The 7,707-nt window shown below is 37.4% G+C and overlaps 1 pseudogene; it reads left to right on the plus strand.

Annotated features, from left to right (window-relative positions):
• Nucleotides 1-4,896: 4,896 nt before the first annotated feature.
• LOC116899949 lies at nucleotides 4,897-5,053 on the plus strand (annotated as a pseudogene).
• Nucleotides 5,054-7,707: the final 2,654 nt, after the last annotated feature.

The raw sequence follows: 7,707 nt of genomic DNA on the forward strand, positions 1-7,707 counted from the left end.
CTTGTGCTGTTTCCTAGATGCTCCTGTCTTCCCAGCATTAAGCAGTGCCTTTCTGATAAAGTGCTTCCGAATTAACATGGAATTTTGTTATCCTTCACACCCCTAGTTGAGCACAGAAGTGGCCTAATGAATATTCACAACTTGGTCTTTGAAAACCGCAGGTATTTAGCCAAACTTAGAATACACTTACATCTCAGATAGACTACTAATGCATTCAAGACCAACTCCAGAAACTTCAAACTCTTTCTTAATTCCTGTAGGTAAGAAACACATAGCTCTCAGGAGCCATTTAAAAGTATGAATTACTGTTCACAGTGACAACTTAATACAATGTATTTCTGCTTTGCATTTCTGCTTGCATTCTCAAGGCATAATTTCTCACGCTGCAAGCAAATCCCTTAAGTAGATTAAGCCCTTGTTTATTTCTTCACTCTTACTAATAGTCTGAGATATCAAAAACTTAAACACTGTTAACCTTGACAATCATTTGCCACTTCAACAAGATGCCATGCTGCCACTATGGATAGGTGTATTAATTTGGAGGAGGGGGTGATACTTGGCACAATCAATGAGTTTTGTCTTTATCATTTTCAAGCACAGAGCTCATTTGATGACATCATTCATTGGTCTCAGACCGTAGAAAGAAGTTTTAGGACACACACTGAGACGGAAGCAAATGATCATTATCAAATCTTTGTCTACATAGAATGTGGTTATAGTTATTTTTTTCTCTTACTAATTTGATGTAAATATGTCTAACTCACAATATTTAAGACTCATTGTCAAGGGAAATCTGATAAAGATTATTATTTTAATTATGCTCTTTCATAAAACAAGAGCTCAGTACAGTTAAGATGACAGATGTTACTCGTTTTAACTAACACACTGTACTGATTCATTATCTCTGTCTTTCTTTTATTCTTGTTCATTAGCATAAAATAAATTTCACACGTGCAGATTAATTAGACTTTAATATGCTTCAAGGTAGGTTCTCACAGCAATAGAGGTAGCAGGTAGGATGATGAGCCAATCCAATACTTACTCTTTAAAGAGATAATGTCGCATATTTAGTGATAAACATAATCAGACAGGTTCCTTTCGCTCTTTGTGCATGGAAGGTATCATGTGACTGAGGAATTGTGCGATGACAAATATATGATATATAATTTTTTTCCTTATACAAACCAAGGATGATGATATTTGTGAAAGAATCAGGAAGAAAAGGAAGATTGTGTCACAGAGGTCCCTGTCTGCCTGCTACAAGAAAATCTTAATTTTTTTATCACTGCCTTTGACACTGTAAGCAGAAAAGGGAGGATTAAGGTGACTAACTCACGACAGTATGGTTTAGCTATGTCTGACTTCAGTTTCACATCTAAGTCCCCAGCCCACTTTTCATCCTGTAGCTTCTGTCCATGGCCACAGGGAAAATGGCAAATGAAAATTGATCCATCCTCTCAGTCAAGTCACCTTCAAGCATAAGAAACAGGAATAGATAGCCTTTACTTTCAGTTCCTCCTAGGAGGGTGTTATCTTTTCCAACTGAACTTGAAAGGAAAGAAAGAAAAAGCACAGTAGTGAACTGTGTTATGATTTTATGTCTATTTATATAGATTTTAAGCCTGTTTCAGATGTACCGAAATAATTATAATTACAGGGAATAAATATAGAAGGACAAGCACAAGTTTGAAACAATATTAATGTAATTTTTATAATTGAATTAATATGTTACAGTGAAGGTTATATTTCTAATTCACAGTGGTCAGCTGTGAAACCATATATATATATATATATATATATATATATATATATATATATATATGCTGGGTGTCTTAGACCAGCCTGGTTATGCTCTTTAATGGGTGGCTTAGTCTCTGGGAGCTCCCAGGGGGTGTAGGTTAATTGACACTGTTGGTCTTCCTATGAGGTTGCCATCCCTTTCACTTCCTTCAATTTCTCCCCTAACTCTTCCATACAGGACGCACCCTCAGTCCAATGCTTGACTATGAGTATCTCCGTCTGTCTCAGTCAGCTGCTGGTAGAGCCTCTCAGAGGACAGCTAAGCTAGGCTCCTATCTGCAAGCCCATCAGTAATAGTGTCAGGGATTGCCCATGCCTAATCCTGTAAAGACTTGATGCCTCAGAGCGGGGAGACACCAAGGGGGCATGTTCTCAGATAATAAGGGGAAAGGGATGGGGGAACTCAGTGAGGGAGAACAGGGAGGGGGCAACAGTTTGTAAATAAAAAAATTAAAAATAAACTCAAAGATTCATTTTAGGCATTTCCTTCCTCATGCGTGTAACATAAAATATTCCTTAAAATTAGTGCTGGGAGTGGAGCATCAACACAAACTTAAATCACTTTAAGTTTCACCTCGGCAGCTACCACTATAGTTGTAGTATTTTTATTCTGAAATCATGTAGTATTATTATAAAGAACTCTGGATCTTCTACGGATTGGATAAGGTAGAGAGAGAGTTACTCGGCATATTTACACAAAGATTAAGATTACAACACTTCCACACAATGAAATTTATTCTCTGAGAGAAATAAGAAATGTAACTTTTTCCATGAATAATACATTAGTCAAATAACATATTATCAGTATTGAAAATATTGTCAATGGTAATATTGCTGGTGACTGTGATGTTTATTCATAAATTTTCTTGACAGTATAAAATCCACATTGTTTTTAAAGACTAAAGGTTTCAATAAGTAAAACACTTCTCTCTATGCATGTCTATATGTACATATGCACATAAACATGTTCAGTACCATGAAAACAAGAGTTCAAATGATTTTTATCCTTTTTTATTTAAATGATTTTTATTACTTTTTAATTGTTTTAAAATGGATATTTTATTTATTTGCATTTCAAATGTTTTCCCTTCCCCAGTTTCCCCTCTACAAAACCCCTCTCCCATCAACCCTCACCCCACCCACCACCCACTCCTGCCTCACTGCCCTAGCATTCCTCTACTCTGGGGCATCAAGCCTTCACAGGGCCAAGGGCCGCCCCTCCCATTGATATATGTGAAATAAAGCCCCTTCAGATCTTACAGTCCTTTCCCTAACTCCTCCATTGGGGTCCTTGTGATCAGTCCGATGGATGGTTGACTTCCAGCATCTGCATCTGTATTGGTCATGCTCTGGCAGAGCCTCTCAGGAGACAGCTGTATCGGGCTCCTGTCAGCAAGCACTTCTTGGCATCAACAATAGTGTCTGGGTTTGGTGCCTGCTTGTAGGCTGGATCCTCAGGTGGGGTAGCCTCTGGATGGTCTTTCCTTTCATCTCTGCTCCACTCTTTGTCTCTATATAATTTAGAGCGGAGCAATTCTCAGTTAAAATTTTGGAAATGGGTGGGTAGCCCCATTCATCAACCTGGGGACCATGCCTAACCTCTGGATATTCTCTTGACAGGTTCTCTCTCCACATTGTGTGGTATTTCTGCTAATATCATACCTATGGGGTCCTGGGAGGCTTTTGCTTTCCTAGCATCTGCAACTTTCTGGTTACTATTTCCAGTTCCCCACCCCCTATCGCTGCACACCTCTGATCAATTTCCTGACCCTCTGCATGTCCCTCACATCTCCTTCCATACCTGATTCTGCCCCTCTCCTCCCTCCCCCTCCTCAATTCCTCCCAAGCCCTTCCCACCTTCTATTTCCCTTGATTATTTTGTTTCCACTTATAAGTAGGACTGAAGCATCCACTATTTGGTCTTCCTTCACCTTGAGTTTCATGTGGTCCATGAATTGTATTTTGGATTTTCCAAGCTCTAGGCCTAATATCCATTTATCAGTGACTACATACCAGTTCTTCTGTGACTGAGTTACCTCACTCAGGATATTTTTTAGTTCCATCCATTTGCTTGCCAATTTCAAGAAGTCATTGCTTTTAATAGCTGAGTAGTGCTCCACTGTGTAAATGCACCACATTTCTTTATTCAGTCCTCTATTGAAGAATATCTGTTTTTTTTTTCAGTTCCTGGGTATTATAAATATGGCTGCTGTGAACACAGTAGAGCATGTGTCCTTATTACATGTTGGAGCATCTTTTGGGTATGTGCCCAGGAGTGGTATAGGTGGGTCCTGAGGTAGTACTATGTCCAATTTTCTGAGGAATCACCAGACTGATTTCCAAAGTGGTTGTCTGCAATCCCACCAACAATGGAGGAGTGTTCCTCTTTCTCCCCATCCTCACCAGCATCTGCTGTCACCTGAGATTTTAATCTTAGCCATTCTGATTGGTGAGAGGTGAAATCTCAGGGTCATTTTAATTAGCATTTCCCTGATGACTAAGGACTTGGATATTTCTTTAGGTATTTCTCAGCTATTCAATATTCCTCAGTTGAAAATTTTCTTTTTAGCTCTATACCAGATTTTTAATAGGATTATTTGATTCTCTATAGTCTACCTTGTTGATTTCTTTGTATATATTAGATATTAGTCCCTTCTCAGATGTACTGTTGGTAAAGATCTTTTCCCAATCTGTTGGTTCCTGTTTTGTCCTAATGACAGTGTCCTTTGTCTTACAGAAGCTTTGCAATTTTATGAGATCCCATTTGTCGATTCTTGATCTTAGAGCATAAGCCATTGGTGTTCTGTTCAGGAAAATTTCCCCAGCGCTCATGTGATTGAGACTCTTCCCCACTTTTTCTTCCATTAGCTTCAATGTATCTGGTTTTATATTGAGTCCTTGATCCACTTGGACTTGAGCATTGTACAAAGAGATAAGAATGGATCAATTTGCATTTTCTACATGCTGACTGCCAGTTGAACCAGCACCATTTGTTGAAAATGCTGTCTTTTTCCACTAGACAGTTTTAGACTCTGTCAAAGATTTAGAGTCCACAGTTATGTGGTTTCATTTCTAGGGATTTAATTCTATTCCATTATCGCTTCTCGGCCTTTTGGCTAAGATCAAGTGTAATTCTATTCCATTGATATACCTGTCTATCACTGTACCAATACTTTGCAGTTTTTATCACTATTGCTCTGTAGTACAGCATGAGGTCAGGGATGGTGATTCCTCCAGATGTTCTTTTACTGTTGAAAATAGTTTTCGCTATCCTGGGTTTTCTTTGTGTGTGTGTGTGTGTGTGTGTGTGTGTGTGTGTGTGTGTGTGTGTGTGTGTGTGTGTGTGTGTGTGTTTCAGGTGAATTTACAAATTCCTCTCTAACTCTATGAAGAATTGAGTTGAAATTTTGATGGGGATTGCACTGAATCTGTAGATTGTTTTTGGCAAGATGGCCATTTTTCCAATATTAATCTTGCCAACCCATGAGCATGGGAGCTCTTTCCATTTTCTGAGATCTTCTTCAATTTCTTTCTTCAGACACTTGAAGTTCTTGTCATATAGATCTTATACTTGCTTGGTTGAAGTCACATTGAGGTGTTTTATATTATTTGTGGTTATTATGAATGGTGTTATTTCCCTAATTTCTTTCCCATCATGTTAATTCTTTGAGTAAAGGAAGGCTACTCATTTGTTTGATTTAATTTTATTTCCAGTCCCTTTGCTGAAGTTATTTATCAGGTTTAAGAGTTCTCCAGTGGAATTATTGGCATCAATTAAGTATACTATCATATCATCTCCAAATAGTGATATTTTTGTTTCTTCCTTTCCAATTTGTCTCCCTTTGACCTCCTTTTGTTGTCTAATTCCTGTAGCTAGAATTTAAAGTACTATATTGAATCGATATGGACAAAGTGGGCAGCCTTGTCTAGTCCCTGACTTTAGTGGGGTTGATTCAAGTTTCTCTCCATTCACTTTGAGGTTGGCTACTGGTTTGTTGTGTGTGTGTGTGTGTGTGTGTGTGTGTGTGTGTGTGTGTGTGTGTGTGTGTGTGTGTGTGTGTGTATGCATTGTTTAACATTACAGGGTATAGAATATTGTCAAGTGCTTTTTCAGCATCTAATGAAATTATCATGTTTTTTTCTTTCCGTTTGTTCATGTGGTGGATTATGTTGATAGATTTTCATATATTGAACCATCCCTGCCTCTCTGGGATGAAGCCTACATGATCATGATGTATGACTATTTTGATGTGTTCTTGGATTCTGTTTGTGAGAATTTCATTGAGTATCTTTGCATCAATATTCACAAGGGAAATTGGACTGAAGTTCTCTTTCTTTGTTGGGTCTGTGTGTGCTTTAGGTTTAAGTGTAATTGTGGCTTCATAGAAGGAATTGGGTAGTGTTCCTTCTGTTTCTATTTTGTGGAATAGCTTGGACAGTACTAGTATTAGGTTTTCTAGAAGGTATGATAGAATTCTCCACTAAACCCTTCTGGGCCTGGACTTTTTTGTTTGGGAGACTTTTAATGACTGTTTTATTTCTGTAGGGTTTTTGGGACAGTTTAGATGCTTTATCTGATCCTGATTTAACATTGTTATCTGATATTCATCTAGAAAATTGTCCATTTCATACAAATTTTCCAGTTTTGTTTAGTATGGGCTTTTATAGTAGGATCTGATATTTTTATGAATTTCCTCAGTTTTGTCATTATGTCTGCCTTTTCATTTCAGATTTTGTTAGTTTGGATACTGTCTCTGTGCCCTGTAGTTACTCTGGCTAAGAGTTTATCTATCTTGTTGATTTTCTCAAAGAACCAACTCCTGGTTTTGTTGATTCTTTGTATAGTTCTTTTCTACTTCGTTGTTTGATTCTTTTTTCCATCTCCTCTTCTTGGGTATATTTGCTTCTTTTTGTTCCACTGCTTTTAGATGTGCTATCAAGCCACTTATGTATACCCTCTACTGACTCTTTTTGGAGGCACTCAGAGCTGTTTTTCTCTTAGCACTGTTTTCTTTGTGTCCCATAAATTTGGGTATTAAATTCTAAAAAGTCTTTAATTTCTTATTTCTTCCTTGACCAAGTTATCTTTGAATAGAGAATTGTTAAACTCCTATATGTATGTGGGCTTTCTATTATTTTTGTTTTTATTGAAGACCAGCGTTAGTCCGTGGCAATCTGATAGGATGCATGGGATTACTTGAATCTCTTTTTATATATTGAGGCCTGTCTTGTGACTGATTATATGGTCAATATTTGAGAAGGTACCATGAGGTGCTGAGAAGAACGTATATTCTTTTGTTTTAGGATGAAATGTTCTATAGATATCTGTTAAATCCATTTGCTTCATTACTTCTTTGAGTTTCTATGTGTCCCTATTTAGTTTCTGTTTCCATCATCTGTCCATTGATGAAAGTGAGGTCTCCCACTGTTATTGTGTGAGGTGTAGTGTGTACTTTGAACTTTAGTAAATTTTCCTTTTCTGAATGTTGGTGCTCTTGTGTTTGGAGCATAGATGTTCAGAATTGAGAGTTTATCTTGGTAGTTTTTCTGTTGAGGAATATGAAGTGTCCTTCCTTATCTTTTTTGATAACTTTTGGTTGAAAGTCAATTTTATTCCATATTAGAATGGCTACTTCTGCTTGTTTCTTGGGACCATTTGCCTGGAAATTTTTTTCCAGCCTTTTACTCTGAGGTAGTGTTTGTCTTTGTCACTGAAATGTGTTCCTGTATGCAGCAAAGTATTGGGTCCAGTTTACATATCCAGTTTTTAGTCTATGTCTTTTTATTGGAGAATTGAGTCCACTGATGTTAAGAGATATTAAGGAATAGTGATTGTAGTTTCCTGTTATGTTTGTTGTTAGAGGTGTAATTACATTTATGTTGTTATCTTTTTTGGGGTTGTTGCCA

The sequence above is a fragment of the Rattus rattus genome, chromosome 4 (genome assembly GCF_011064425.1).
Source record: "Rattus rattus isolate New Zealand chromosome 4, Rrattus_CSIRO_v1, whole genome shotgun sequence".
NCBI lineage: Eukaryota > Metazoa > Chordata > Mammalia > Rodentia > Muridae > Rattus > Rattus rattus.